The sequence below is a fragment of the Anthonomus grandis genome, chromosome 17 (genome assembly GCF_022605725.1).
Source record: "Anthonomus grandis grandis chromosome 17, icAntGran1.3, whole genome shotgun sequence".
NCBI lineage: Eukaryota > Metazoa > Arthropoda > Insecta > Coleoptera > Curculionidae > Anthonomus > Anthonomus grandis.
The window spans coordinates 5,967,227-5,983,735 of record NC_065562.1 but is presented as its reverse complement, the minus strand read 5'-3'; the positions used below and the strand labels follow the sequence as shown (position 1 = coordinate 5,983,735).

General features: G+C 33.7%; 1 protein-coding gene across 1 annotated transcript in view; it reads right to left on the bottom strand.

The window, feature by feature from the left end:
- Positions 1-16,509, bottom strand: part of LOC126746527 (uncharacterized) — a 136,493-nt gene that overhangs the window by 32,889 nt on the left and 87,095 nt on the right. The gene's annotated exons all lie outside the window — the stretch shown is intronic.

The following is a 16,509-nucleotide window of genomic DNA, read 5'->3' as shown; positions in this document are numbered from 1 at the left end:
CAACCAAAAACCCAAAGTTTACAATAGGCCGGAGCTCGATGTCCTACCGCATTATCCCTTTTATGACTATATTGATTCGCCTGTCCTAAAGAGGTAAGGCTAACATTACGATTATTAAATGTCCACCCTAAATAAAAAAAACTAAATATCAAATCCCACAAAAACAAAATTGACAAATCCGCGGATTGTTAAAAAAAAATGGCCAAAATAGCCTCTAATTCTGGTCAACCAGTTGCAAAATTCTATGTTCTTAAAGCAAAATCTTTTTAAATGTTATTATTTTAATAATAATCTAAAAAATAATTAGTTTATTTTTTTGGAAAAAAAAAATTTTGTTTTTACATTTTTTACTGTAAAATAAATTCAATATAACATAACAAACAACAATAAATTAATTTAATGCCTTCAAAAATATACCTATTTGAACCCAAGGCTGCCAAAACATATAATCTTCTTTCACATTCCTTTCCACTTGCGTCCAGTATCCTTGCTTGGCCCGCATAATTGACAACTCCAATAGTTCTTTGAAAAAATTTGGAATTTCCATAATATTAACGATATAATAACGCCACCTCAATATAAACACTATCGATAGCTAACTTTACAACTTTAAAAAAACACTTAACACATATTATTACCACTGTCCGTTGTGCGGTTGTAAGTCTAAGAAAATAGTAGCAGGGAGTTCATTCATAAGACGATGCAGGTAGAAAAATTTAAGCGTTATAATGTAATTAACTTTTTTCACTACGGCTCCGGCTTAAGGTAATGCCTTATATTAAGTATACAGAAGGGCGATATTTTCTTACAGCGGTCTTTTTGACCGGTTCCACTAAGATTTTTTTTGTTTTAGTTCCCACACAAGATTCCTTCTTGCTTCTCCGTCACACAGCAACTTACACACAGTCGTTTGAAAGAACGTTCGAATGAACCTACGAGGTGTTATTAAAATGTAATACTTGAAAATATTGGGCTTTTAGCAATTTCGATTTACGATGATCTTTACCTCTTTTGCACGTTCTTAATGCGAAATATAAACTTTCCGGTTTGGTAGTCACACATCAACAGATTTTAACTGGAATAAGCATTCTGGGAACAAACGTTTCTTGAAATACAATTACGAATAAATTATTGTTGCTTTGTAAGACTAATTAATATTATACCGAGTGGCCCAATACTCAGTATTCACCAAGCTCTTTCGGTTAATCTTTTTTTTGGAATAGTTTTAGCTCCATAGTTTAAATATAACAGTTATAAATACGTCAGCATTATTTTAAAATTCAAATTCAAACAGACATTCAGACTTTTATTACCACTTAAACATTGTCAATCAATCAATCAATCAATAAACCGCTTTATGGTCAAAAAATTTTACAATTTGTAGACAAAGCTGATAACTAAAGTAAACATAAAAACAAACAAAACACAATTAAAAATTAAAAAATATACAATGTCAAAAAAAGCAAAAAAAAAAGGAAACCTAAGAGAGCAAAAAAGTATATATATAAAAATATACAAAAGTGTTCATTAAAAAAGTATAAAAGAAAAGTAAGATATAGGTATAGCTACATAAAACAGTACATATAAAAACAATAAATCAGTCCGTGTGTGTGAAGTTAAAATTAAGTATTAAAAAAATCGTTTACTGAATAAAAGGCTCTCTCCAGTAGGAATGATTTTAATGCCTTACGGAAAGTAGGAAAAGATGTGATGGACTTGATGTTCCATAATGGCAAATGATTGTGCATTTTTTTGCTTTGTACAATATAGAGTTTTTTACCAATTCTGAATGTGGAGTAGGCAGATATAAATCATACTCCGCGTTTCTGAGAGAATAATTATGGGATGGCCTATCTGAATTTGATGAACCGTGCTTGCGAATTAGACAAACGGACTCATATATAAGTAGTGACGGCAAAGTTAGGGTATTAAATTTTTTAAAGAAATCCTGGCAATGAGCTCTATAATTAAGTCTAAGTGTATAACGCAAAGCTCTCTTTTGAAGTCTGAAAATTTTGTCAAATTGAGTGACACTACACACACATCCCAAAAAAGAAGGGCGTAACGAAGGTGTGATTCAAAGAGGGAAAAATACACTGTTATAGAGGTTGAGAGGCTAAGCTCCTTGGAAATTGATCTTAGCGCAAAACAAGCGGAGCTTAATTTTCTCGTTAAAGGGTTAATGTGCATGTCCCATTTTAACGACTTGTCAACAGTAAGCCCCAAAAATTTCACTGATTCGGCTTCGTCAATGGTTGCGTTATCCAATACAAAAGATTGCAAATTATTTTTATAGATCAAAAATTTAGTTTTGGAGATGTTAAGGCAGAGAAGATTAGAGTCGCACCATGCTTTGATAGAAGTTAAGTCACTTGATATGATTTCAAGTTCGGCAATATCCGGATTACTCCAGGTAAAACTAGTATCATCCGCGAATAGGCAGGTTCTTCCTTTAATATTCACACTAGCGATATCATTGATAAATATGAGAAACAAAATAGGGTCAAGCACTGAACCTTGAGGCTCATTGTACATAAAAAAATTATTTATTTTTATTACAAGAATTTACACAATGCTAAGAGTAATGCGGACTGAGCTGCGATTATAAAAACAACCGATAACACATACACGAGCTATAGCGCGCATATGCTGCTCAGACCGTTAAAACACACTAACCTAATTACAACTAAAGCAAGAATACTTTCCCAATTATAATTATTTAGAAAATAAGGTATTAAACCACAAAAACATATAAAAGCTAAAAAAATATAGTGTAATAATTGACTATATCAATTACATTAATATAGGTACCATTTGTGCAATAGGCAGAGGAGGTAGGGCAGCCGAGGCTGGAAAACCAGGGCAACACCACGCAAAAATGAATAGGTATTCCTAAATGAACTATTTAACATTTTATTTTTATGCCTACAAGATCAACAAGACCAGTGTTGATTTAAAAAGTAAGAACTCAAAAATAATATGGTTGCGATTAAATAAAAATATTTAAATTACATTTTTAATAAAAATTTGGTGAATTTGTTAAAGTGCCTATGTTAGTTGAGAATTAAGAAGAATTTCTTTAACATATGAAATAAATTTTTTTAATATTTTTAATGTAATCCGGTAACTTGTTCCACATATGAATGCCTACATACTGGAATGATTTTTTAAAACCTGATGGATGAAATGGAATTCTAATCAAGTTTGGATTTCTTACATTGTGTATATAATCATGGTGAAAAAATAAGTCGCTTTAATATGGCGGCTAACCTGATTTAATTATTTTGTAAATTAAGTTATACATGCAGGGTGTTCATTTGAAAACTTCCCAACACGGATTTATCAAACAAACATGACAAAGTCATGCCTCAGTAACAGTATGTAGAATATACAAGCGTCGGTAAAAAATGTTTTGTCCTTTATTATAATTTTGAAAAAGTTTCTTCGCTGTTTCTTTCTTTTCTGCTTCTTCTATTATCATCTTTTTCTGTCTGTTCTCGCAGTTCTTAAATGTAAATGGGCGAAGCGAGAGTGGTAGTTTTCCCGCGACATGAATTTTTCCTTTGTAGAATTCTGTTTCCTCTTGTAGTAGAGGCATGTTTTGGGGGATATATTCCTAAGAGATATATTCCTTCACAGATTCGATTTCTAGAAATCTTAGAGAATCTTCACTTATACTTGGATATCACTGGTTGTCCATTGCTAGTGTTAAGTTGTTTTCTGTGTTATTGTGCTACTCAGAGAACTTTCCGTCGTTTTAGAAGGCACATCAGCAACGTTTGTGAAGACATTCTTATTAAAAGGTTAAGTGCCTGGTTTCTGGAAGTTTTTGATAGCTGTTTGCATGGCGGCTGCTTTCATAAATGCTGCATTAAAGAATTTTGGAATCTGATTGACCTTTACGGTCCATCCTCGATGTCTTTTTAGCCAATCCCTTACGTCTTGTTCATATTAACTGGTCAAATTTTTTTGTGTGCGAAGCGTGCCCGTAGAGTAATAAAAGAACTGGATTTTCGTCTGTGGGGTTCGAAAACTCAATTAATTTTTTAAACCAATAGACAAAACTGTCTTTTTGAATCCAACCATACTCAAGGTAAGCTGCAAACGATTCAATTTAAGAGCAGGCATTTTTCTTACGAAAAACATTGGTGATATGAACTGGAAGGCAGAATACCATCAGAGGGGTCAGGGTCAGGGGTATCTGTCGAAGAAACCGTAAAGCCAGTTCTGGCCAGCGATTTTCTTGGTTAAGCCAATTGTCTTAGTTCCGTCAAAATCACACCGGAGAAACGTTCTTGGAAAGTTAAAATGTACTATACAATTTCCAACTCCGGTCAAAACACATCTGCGAGATACCCATGTTTTTTATGCTGCAATTGTTGGAGCTATTCCCGTTCGGGCTTTTTTCAAATGTAGCAATGTGTTTTTCCGAACACTGTATATTGCGGACGCTTTTTGCACACCCTTTGTCCGTCCAGCATTTTTTTTTATCGCATCCTCTATATCTTGCCCAGACCAACTTAGTCGCTTTGATGTTAAATTGCGTTTTCGTGGCGTATTATATCTGGACAATAAACGAATTTTATATGCATGCTTAGTCATCGACATCAAATATCATGTCTTCTGATATGAAATCCTAAAATCCTTCCTTTCAAGTAAAATAGATTTTTTTTGTGAATATGAAAGATTGCTCATGATAGTAGCACTTGTTAGATTCTGAAATATTTCTAAATTCCTCTGTTAACCTTGAAATTTACTGAAACGTTTGTCACATTATGTAAACATTTGTTTCATGTTGTAAAAACATCTGCCGTTGAAAAATATACGAAAATTCGGAAAATCGTTTGCATGGCAAATTATAAAACTTCCAGGACATTTTGCAATCAGAAGCTGCTTATTAGTTTATATTTTTGCATACCATTTTTTATTTGTATTTTGTCAAAATCATGTAGATATTCTCACAAAGTCTTATATATGTACTATCTAAACATAAACAATAATTTCGTTAACCGATGAACGTGTTAAGAAAAGGAAAGATGGACATAATATGGTCCCACTTTACGAGAAAAGCACTTTTTTCATTTTGCAACGAATTATTTGTGAACAATATAACCTGATATCAAAACCGTACATGATATTTAATTGTTTTACGAAATAAGACAATGTACTCACTTCGTAATGACAACCAAAAAGTTTTGGCAAATGTTTTCTCAAAAAAAAAGTCGGGCTCTAAGGCAAGAAAACCTTTTGACGGCTATTAAACTTGTTTAACTATCAGTTATATCAATTTATTACAGTAGACAGTTACTGGAGTGTACAGTAGAAGGCAGAATGTTTTCTTTCCAAAACATCAAGGGACCCATATTTCCCTACTTTCCTCTATACTTTTAATTTATTTATTGTAATGCAACTAATGAATGCATTTCTGACATCTCAATTTACAAACTTTCACTTGACCTTTCAATTGTTCTCAAGATAAACAACAAAACTGATTAAAATGTCTAGAAACTTGATGCCTTTTAAAGACGTATGGAATAATTTATAAATTTGAAAAATTTTACATTGTTTTGGCTGATAATTTAATAAAATAATCTCGTTTGAGGACCCTATTTGGATCCCAATTTACCTTCAGTCGGTTTAGGTATCTCCGATTTTTAACATTTTTAAACATGAAATAGTAAGTTAACCTTCTTTTGACTATTTTAAGCAAAAAAATTGGAGAATGAATAATTTTTCTTCAAGAAAATAATAAAAAGATTAAAAAATCGCGGCAATAGGTATGGGCACAACACGCTTTCGAAAATGTGTCACAAGGATTCTATGGCGTAGGTGATGAGAGTGACATGGGATTGGCTGCCCCGGGTGTTATTTTTAATTTTTCAATTTTTTTGGAAGAGGATAGGAGATAAGATGCATCCCCGAGGGACACCAGCGTTAATTTGAGACTTTTGCGAGGTGTGTCCATCAACGACAAAATTGGATGGATCGATTCTTGAGGAAGCTTCCAAGCCAAACAACGAGAGTTGGCAAACTCTCGTTGGTGACAAACAACGAGAGGTGGCAAACCATAAAAATACAGTTGTTTAAACCATATACGTTGTTTAAAGGTGCGTCTAGGCCGGGCGCGCCGAACCGCGCAAAACGTTGCATTGCATTCAGTGTGGACAGGAAAATGCGCACAAACGCGGACTAACGATCTTCTTTGCGCATGTTCGTTGTTGTTCCGCCAGTTGTCGGTACATTAAAAAAAAACGAGGCTCGTGCGGGTCTTGGCGCGATTAGTTTGAACGAAGTTTTTGAAGTGAACTGTTAACATACGTTTTAACATAACGATACGTTAACATATTTTTTTTTGTTTGTACACGTGCGTGTATTGATTGCGTTCTATATCCACATTGACTGTTTTTGATAATCGTGTGGTTAATAAATATTTATGAATCTAAGCCGGAACTGGCGGATCAAACCAATAACAATTACCACCTAAAACAAAAACTATGACTCTTAGCAAGAAATAGCTAATAGCCTAAAGGTGCATGTCGATATTATCACGTCGAAAATAACGAAGTAGAGGAAGAATCGATTTTTTTAAATCTTCGTCTTGTCGCCAAGAGCCTGGTCAAAATTCACCATTTTCTTCTCAATATCAACGGCAAAACCAAACAACTAATCGCAGGGGTTGGAACACTGACGAACAATTACTGTTTGTTGCAGAGCGGAGCAGCCGGCTTGGACGTTTCTTGCGCAAAGACCAAATTATGTTCACCAACGTTGCTGCAACGTTCGCAAATGCTCAGCGCGGCTTGGCGCGTCTGGATGCACCTTAAGAAGTTTTCATAACAGACTTTAAAATATCCGGAACACGAGATACACTATACATATATGTACCGGGTAACCAAATAAGCGAGTAAGCGGCTGTATCTCAGGACCTGTACATCTGGCAACGATGGATTTTTTTTTTATTATTATAAAAGTGGCCATGAGAAAATTCTGGAAATTATTTTTAAGTTCCGTATTTCACCGCAAGAGGGCGCAACTAAAAATTAAATAAAAGAAACGTCTTTTTCTCCGAAAACTTAAATATTAACTAATACTTTTGATATTATTTTTAGTAATCCTAGATAATTTGCTATAATTTTGGTTTATGAATTATCTCATCACTACCCTTTAGTTCCTAATAAAACCGCCAGAGGGCGCAATTTGTAATAATTCCAGTTTTTTCATTTTGCTCCAAAAATTCGAATTGAATGGTATATTTTTGACATCATATTTAAAAAGTAGATAAAATTTGCAAAAATACTGTAAAAACCGCACGATGATATCTTTGCTTGTTTTAAAGTTATAGCGAATTAAGCACGTATAAGTCTTTTACGCACCGAGGCCAAACTTATGTACCGCCATCTAGCGCTCGGCCTTAGAATGTCTAGTTAACATATAGTAGGCGGCAAAAACAAAAGAAACTTTTAAAAAGATTTTATGGAAACGTCAAATATTTATTAGACGGCCAGTTTAAATCTGTTTTCAATTTTCTTTGTTCGAGTTGTGTAAACTGCCTTTGACAAATAATGAAGCTATGGATTTGATTGCGGTTTTCCATGAGTGCTTTCAAAATGCAGCAATAGCTGAAAGACAGTATGTCCTTCGGTATCCAGATCGCCGCCATTATGGCAGAAGAATTTTTCCACGGTTGGTACAGCGACTACGCGATACTGGGAGTTTTAGTCGGCCCAAATTTAGAAGGCGTCGCTCTACTGGAAGAACTGAAGAAAACATTATTAATGTGTTGGCCTACGTAGAGTTTAATAGGCATATTGGAACTTGTGCGTTATCTTTAGATTTGAGAATAGCTCGAACTACTGTTCAAAATATACTTAAAGACCACAGGTAATACATCTTTTTATTATAATTTTCTTCTCGAATATAGGCATTTCTTTTTATTTTAAGGCTACACCCTTTCCATATAATCCTACACTAAGCTCTAAACGAACATGATTTTGAGGGCCGAATTTTTGCCAATGGATACTAGCAATGATTCGCGAAAATAGGGATTTTTTGTCACAGATTATGTGAACCGATGAAGCCACTTTTTGTAGCGATAGGAAAGTCAACAGGCATAATATGCATTATTGGTCGGTTGAAAATCCTCGTTGGATGGAGTCCAGCATCAAGGCCGCTGGAGTGTAAATGTGTGGTGTGGCATTATCGGAATGAAAATTATTGGTCCTTATTTTTTTGATGGCACATTAACCGATAATGATTTTTTGCATTTTTTAACAAATTCAAGATTTGACATTGGAAGTAAGACGGACCATGTATTTCCAATTGGACGGGTGCCCAGCACATTTTTCCCGTTTGGTGCGGCATCATATAAATAATTACTTTGAAGGGCGCTGGATCGGAAGGGGGAGTATATATCCTTGGCCGGCCAGGTCACCCGATATTAACATGCCTAGACTTTTACTTATGGGGTCGTTTAAAAGATATTGTGTACCAAACTCCACCTACAACAAGACAGGATATGGAAAACAGAATCCGTGGTGCAATAAATTAAATATCAGCTGCTGAAATTGAAACAGCAGTTTTATCCACCCAAAGAAGATTGGAAGCTTGTTTGGAATGTGATGGAAAGCAGTTTGAACACCTATCGAGGCACTAAATACCAAATATGTTTGGGTTTAAAATCGGCTTTTTTCAGGACCATAATTTATATATAAAAAGAAATTCATTAATAAAATTATTCGCCTTAAAAAAGTAACCTAAACTTCCAGTTATTCTGTGATACATAGGTATTATTAATTTATAATTTATCAATCAATTATTACTTTAATAATTTATTAATTATGACAACATCATGGTATCCTAGTTGTGGTAATACTAATTAGAGATTTTTAGGCGGGACACTAGATGGCGGTACCTAAGTTTAGGCTCGGTGCGTAAAAAACTTTAATTTGCTATAACTTTAAAACGAGCAAAGATATCATCGTGCGGTTTTAACAGTACTTTTGCAAATTTTATTTACTTTTTAAATAGGATGTCAAAAATATACCATTCAATTTGAATTTTTAGAGCAAAATGAAAAAAACTGGAATTATTACAAATTGCGCCCTCTGGCGCTTTTATTAGAAACTATAGAGTAGTGATGAAATATTAAGTTTTCGAAGAAAAAGAGGTTTCTCTTATTTAATTTTTAGTTGCGCCCTTTTGCGGTGAAATACGGAACTTAAAAATAATTTCCATAATTTTCTCATGGCCACTTTTATAATAATAAAAAAAATCCATTGTTGCCAGATGTACAGGTCCTGAGATACAGCCGCTTACTTCGCTTATTTGGCCACCCGGTACATAATTATGTATATTGCACGAGATTTACCATATTTCTCAAATGTCTGAATGTGATGATGCCACAAGTGACAAGAGACATATTCTAGATGTGGCCTCACAAGGGCATTATAGAGCTTAACGATGGTGCTAATCTTAAAATTATTATTGTTCCCCGTTACAAAGCCCAATAAATGATGTCCAATTATGATATATTAAAATATTTTTTAACATTAAGAGACATAAAAGACAAGAATCCACAATAAAAGGTCATTTTTTAACTTTACACTATCAAAGGTGAAGAGACACATTCAGGTGGGTCATCAAAATTTATACCATTTAATGTCATTGTTACTGGTAATTATGCACTTTTAAATTTGAATTTAAAGAAGGTCCAGAATGAGCTTGCACCAGCAACTAATTTTTTTTTATTGAGGTCTTATATAAGTTGTATTCAAATTTCATTTGACTTTTAATTTTAGCCATAAGTAGCCTTTACCCATTTGACGATGAAGTTTGTTAAACGTAAACATACTTTTTATTATCGAGTATTAATTACGTTCTCGACCAATATCCAATTCAATCCTAAAGCATCGCTTTAGCATTCTGGCGAAGTTCTTGAAAAAGCACACCAGCTGAGGCCAAATGAACCATTTTAGAATTTACGATAATCGATAAGCGGTTTACAAACATACAGTATATTTTAATCTATTTGTAATAAAAACCAGTTCCAAAGTAAAATATTAATTTTTAAGCAATAATAATATACTCTAGTACTTATACAACAACATACATGCAGAATAATGAATGATCAAAACTTGATAAGATCAGTAAATTCAAAGAACATATTAAAAGGGAAATCATATGCTCCTACTATAAATAAAACATAATGCTTAATGATATTTTTTAATAAATACCACATAACAAATAAATATGCAGTATAAAGGATCAAAATTAATAACACTAAATGATAAGGTTATCAAACAGATAAAATAATGCGTATTTTTGCAAACTTTATAATAAATCAGAATTCATCGTGTGCCCGAATCACTTTTGGGACACACCGCGTATGCCGTCACTAAAGTCGTTTATCTGACGTAATAAAAGAAGAATGTGGACCTAGTATAACGCGCGTTATAATATACAGAATTGTTTCGGATGTTATTTAAGAATGTCTTGCTTAATGAAGTAGTAAAGATGTCTATCAAGGTCGTTTTATTTTTTTAAGTTATTGATTTGAGAAATAATAAATAGTTGTGTACAGTTTGGAAAATTGGGAAAAACTGGATTAGGACAGTTATGAGTTTAGTCAATCACTTGGTTGTCGGTTTCCCCAATACCTCAACTTAAATCCATATTAACTTAACCTCATACTCTTTATAAAACTATTGAGCAATGACGATAAAAGGAATGACGGTTTTTAAGAGGGGTTTTTTGATCTAAGAACCTAAAAGCAACAACTACATACAGGGTGTTTTTTATATATTGCGACAAAATTCAGGAACGTGTTTTGGACAAACATTCGCAAAAAAGTTCCTATAAACATAGGTCCTAAACTAATCACGAAATATTGCTGTGGAAGCTTGAGCGGTATGGATTCAGAGGTCTGGCTCTTCAGTGGTTTGGGTCTTATTTGCATACTAGAGTGCAGAGTGTTTCTGTGGATGTTGTCCTTTCAAGGGAGCAGCTTGTGACTCATGGTGTTCCTCAGGGTTCAGTTCTTGGGCCACTTCTATTCCTCATTTATATTAAAACATGGCCAATCTTAGGATCTCAGGTAAATTCATTCAGTTTGCGGATGATTCAACAATTTTATGGCATGACACGAGTGCGATGAATCTAAATACCACAGTTAACAGAGATATTGTTGAAATCAAGAAATGGTGTGATTCCAACAAACTGTGTTTAAATATTTCAAAAACTAGTGTTATGAATTTTAAATGCAATTTAAATAATGTGTTTTTGGAGAATCACATTCTAGACAACTCAGACGAAAATAGATTTTTAGATTTATTTATTGATATTAAACTAAAATTTGAGCAAATAAAAATAAAATATCAGCAAATTGTTATGCTCTTAAAGTGGTCACAGGAGAAGTTGATTTTGACATAGCGAGAAATGTTTATTTTTCCAATTTAAGGTATGGTTTGTGTTTCTGGGGTGCATGCACACATTACTTAGTTAATAGTGTTTTTGTTTTGCAAAAGAGAGCGATCCGGCGTCTGTGTAATGTGAGTATGAGAGAGTCTTGCAAACAGCTATTTATCACTCATAAAATCCTAACCCTTCCTGCCTTATTTATATTGGAATCTGTTTGCCCCATTCATAAGAAATTTAGAAATGTGAACACAACTAATAGGCATGAATATAGCAGTCGATGAGCTAATGATGTGCTCTTGCCTATGCCTACAAGTTCACTGATCAAAAGAACTTTTATATTTGATGGTAAAAAACTCTTTAATCATCTTCCTGCAGATTTGAAAGGTATAGGTAGCTGGAAACTTTTTAGAAAACGTGTTAAAAAACTCTTAGTTGCAAAGGGCTATTATGAAATAACTGAATTTTTGTCGGATAGATTTTAGTCATTTTTACCTTTTTCTTGCAGGACTTTAGATATATTCTTTATATTTTTTACACCATATCATTTCGCCTAATTTATTTCTGTGATTCATTTTTTTTTACAGTTTTACATTTAATAAAATTGTATATGTCGGGAGTGAATAATATCTGTTTGTGTTATACATATTGATACTCTTGACATTACATTAGCTTTGTATGTTTTGGTTCAGAGTCTTGGAGGAGTATTTCTGAAGAATGGGGATGTTGTTGGTTTTACCGGTATAGGTAAACCATATTCATGGAAGCAGAATGCCTTTAAGATAATGGACCATAGCATGCTAAATAACCTTTATACATGTTTGTGTACATGTTTTTCTTTTTTTACAGCTTTGTCAACAAATTTACTTTTATGACAATAAAGCATATATTGATTGATTGATTGATTGATTGATAAACCTTTTAGATTTTGAGCTACAGGATGGTAAAGTTTTAACAAAAAAATTATTTTTTTTCGATAACTTAAATACCCCTGTAGATATTTGTCCAAAGATTGGTATGCAGGGTCTGTGTATCCAGAGCCATTTACCAACATACTTTTACCATTTTTATGTTCTCCAGTGGCGTGTGTGCGGGTTTTCCGCTGAATACTTTTATAAAGAGAAATGGTACGCCGCTGGTTTTTCTTGTATTAAAAAATATTTTTAAATTCCCCTTTTTATTTGCAACATTTTGGATCCCTTAGACTTTATCCGTTAGATACACGGTTTTCGCAAAAAAAATTAAAAACCATGGACATGTTGCTCAGATTTGATTAGACTTTCTTTATTCTAGTAATTATTTGTTTTTTTAGTTTATTGCAATTTTAATAATAAATAATAACATTTTTATTAATTAATTTAGTACAAAAGCCAGCCCAGTTTAATAAAATTGTAATTGAGGATTTAAAACTTTTGCTTTTACAATCTTTAATTTAAAATACAAGTTTTTAAGTGATAAAAAAATATTTAATTTTTTATTATTTATTTAAGTAATATTATTATTTTTACAAAAGTTGTTCAAAGTGTGCTCCTCCAACATCAATACAAGCATCTAATCGACGTCGCATTGATTGGCGGACACGTTCAAAAATTCCTGGTGTCTGCCGAATTATGTCACAAGACATTATAATGCTATTACGCAATTCCACCACATTATCAATTATATTTCTATAAACCAGTGATTTAAGGTGGCCCCACAAAAAGAAATCCAGCGGATTTAAGTCGGGAGACCGTGGGGGCCAAGGGTGAATACTTCCCCGACCTATCCAACGATTTGTAATATCCAAATACTGCCGAGCCACTAAACTAAAATGGGCTGGAGCACCGTCATGTAAAAAAAACATTTGCTGTCTCAGCTGAATGGGGACATCTTCTAGCATCGCTGGTAATTCATTTTCAAGAAATTCCTGATACACTTGACCAGTCAACCTTGCTGGTAAAAAAAATGGACCAATGAGAAAGTTTCAATAATGTCGACACATACATTAAGTGAAAACTGGTGCTGATGACGGTTTTCTGCCACAGCATGTGGGTTCTCCTAATGCCATATGTGGTTATTGTGGAAGTTCATAATTGCGTCCCTGGAGAAATTAGCCTCATCGGTGAAAAGTATTTTTCTTATAAACGGTACATGTTGCCTTATGCGTTCTTGCATCCAACGACACAAAGCCGTTCTTTTCGGAAAATCGCCTGGCAAAAGTGCCTGCACCCGCTGAATATGATACGGGTATAAAAGGTTTCTTTTAAGAATATTCCAAACTGTAAAGTTACTAATGTGTACCGTCTGAGCAATTTTCCTAGTGCTTGTGGTGGGATCTTCCTCGAATTCATTCAGCACCTATTCTTCAATTTGAGGAGTAACTGTTCGGGGATGTCCGCTTTTTTAAAGTTGCCGGTTTCACTTAGACGTTGGTGTAAACGCGTAAACATGGAGTGATGAGGAATAACACGATTCGGGTAACGTTCAGCATAAATACGCAAGGCTTCTCGTACGTTTTCATTAGCCAGTCCATAAATGAAGTGCATATCGCACATTTCATTATTTGTGTAATTGTTAGCCATTTTTTTAACAACATTTTTTGACAAGATTAATTGTCACCTGGCGGACAGTGACTATGATTTAAAATTTAAAATATCACAAAATCTTACAAATATCAACTTTATCGTGGGAAGAGGAAGAATGTGGTAAAAAGATTAAACTCTTAAACAAGAATGTGATTATTGTTGCAGCGGCGTAGTTACGCTAAAAAAAATTATGTTCACAGGCTACTTCGCGATTTTGGAAGCGTGAAATATTAACACGTTACTCATATGTCACTTTTTTTAACATGTTAAATAAAGTGACATATTATAAACTACAATAAAATTTAAAAAAAAACTTATTTTTTATAACGATCATAGAAAAAATAAATTTTAGTGATCAGTCAAAGTAGAAAAATGTTTTTTAATTTTTTATGCGAAAACCGTGTATCTAACGGACAAAGCCCAAGTGATCAAAAATGTTGCAAATAAAACGGGGAATTTAAAAATAATTTTTAGTACAAGAAAAACCAGTGGCGTACCATTTTTCTTTATAAAAGTATTTAGCGGAAAACCCGCAAACACGCCACTAGAGAACATAAAAATGTTAAAAGTATGTTGGTAAATGGCTCTGGATACACAGACCGTGTATACCAATCTTTGGACAAATATCTACAGGAGTATTTCAGTTATCGAAAAAAAAATCATTTTTTTGTTAAAACTTTACCACCCTGTAGCTCAAAATCTAAAAGGTTTAGAACCTATGTTTGTAGGAACTTTTTTGCGAATTTTTGTCCAAAGAACACGTTCCTGAATTTTGTCGCAATATATAAAAAACACCCTGAATATACCTTTTTATATTAGTTTTATATTAGTTCTTATAATAAAAAATTATTATACAGGGTGTTTCACTTTTTTGTAGCAGGACTTTAACAGTATTTAGAAAAATTAATTTTAAAGTAGGTTTCTCATATAAATATTGATCGTCAAACTTTTTGTTTCTGAGATACAGGGCGTCAAAGTTTCCCAAAAAAAAAGTTTTTATTTTTTAATATCCGAACTATCAAAGATATTGAAATCAAAATTGGTATAAACAATTCTAGGATGAAGGGTCATAATCGTAAATAATGTCATGATTCTACGTTGGCCAGTGGCGGAGATATGACTAATTAATAATGTTAATATGACTAAAAAAGTAGCACGCCACTGGGTTAAGTCGATTAAACGATCATTTCTAAATAGTGCATTTAATTGTAAACAAAAATGCCCTCTTGATATTTTTTCGTATCTGACTCCGTTTTCTCCTCAAGTTGGGTTGTAAAAATCACTTAAGATTTGAAGATAAATTTATTTCAACCGTGTAATAAATCGCAACATAGAACAATACCACAAATACTTATAACTTATTTATAACAAACAACAGATTACAAGAACACAACAAACAATTAACAAATTTAAAGAAGGTGTTCGAAATGTGAACCATTTTCTGCAATACATAATTCACATCGACGAATAACCGAACGTGAAATGTTATTTAAAAATGGTACTATTTCATTACAAGCAATCCTAATTCTATTTATAAGGTCATCCCTTGTTGGAACAGGTGTCGCATACACTCTTTCTTTTAAAAATCCCCATACTGAAAAGTCTAAGGGGTTTAAGTCTGGGGATCGTGGAGGCCACGCTACTGGCCCTCCACGACCCACCCACCTTTCTGGATAATGGGTATCCAACCAGTTTCGCACAATTCTCTCATAATGCGCAGGACAACCGTCAAGCTGGAACCAACTCCGTCTTCTTAAATTTAAAGGAATATCTTCCCACATATTCGCCTGCTCCCGTTCTAAAAATTCCAAGAAGGCTGCAGCATTTATCCGTGGTGGCAAAAAATATGGTCCAAAAAGTCGATTGTCATAAATACCAATCCAGACATTAACACTAAATTCATGCTGGAAGTTTCTTGGTCGAATTCCATGTGGATTTTCATGCGCCCAAATGTGCTGATTATGGAAATTGACCACTCCACGCCGAGTGAAGCACGACTCATCGCTCCACAACACGTTATTTAAAAAACCTGGAGTATTATTAACTGCATTAAGAATCCAACGACAAAATCTTTCTCTCGACAAGTTCTTTGTTCTTCATCTCCTGGTTGTAATCCCTAAACAGGCTGCAAATGATAAGGACGTCTATGATCCCGTCTTAACACTCGGTAACCACGGGAAGCTGAAATTCCTAAACCAGCGGAAACTCTTCTAATACTTGTTGTAGGATCTCTGTTGAACTTACGCAAAATTTGTTGCCTGTTTCTCTCTATTCGAAAATTTCCATTATTTTCATTTCCTCGTACATTGCCTAAACCATTCTCAATAATTTGTCGATGGACGCTTACAAATACAGAAGGATGTGGATGCCTTCTAATCGGATATCTGCGCATATATTCCCGGGCTGCTTCTGCAGAGTTTCTATTTGCAACATTGCAACCCCATAAATAAAGTGGATATCCGCTAACTCTTGATTTGAAAACATAAATGGCATTTTGACACAAAAATGATAAGAAGAAATAAACAAATAACAC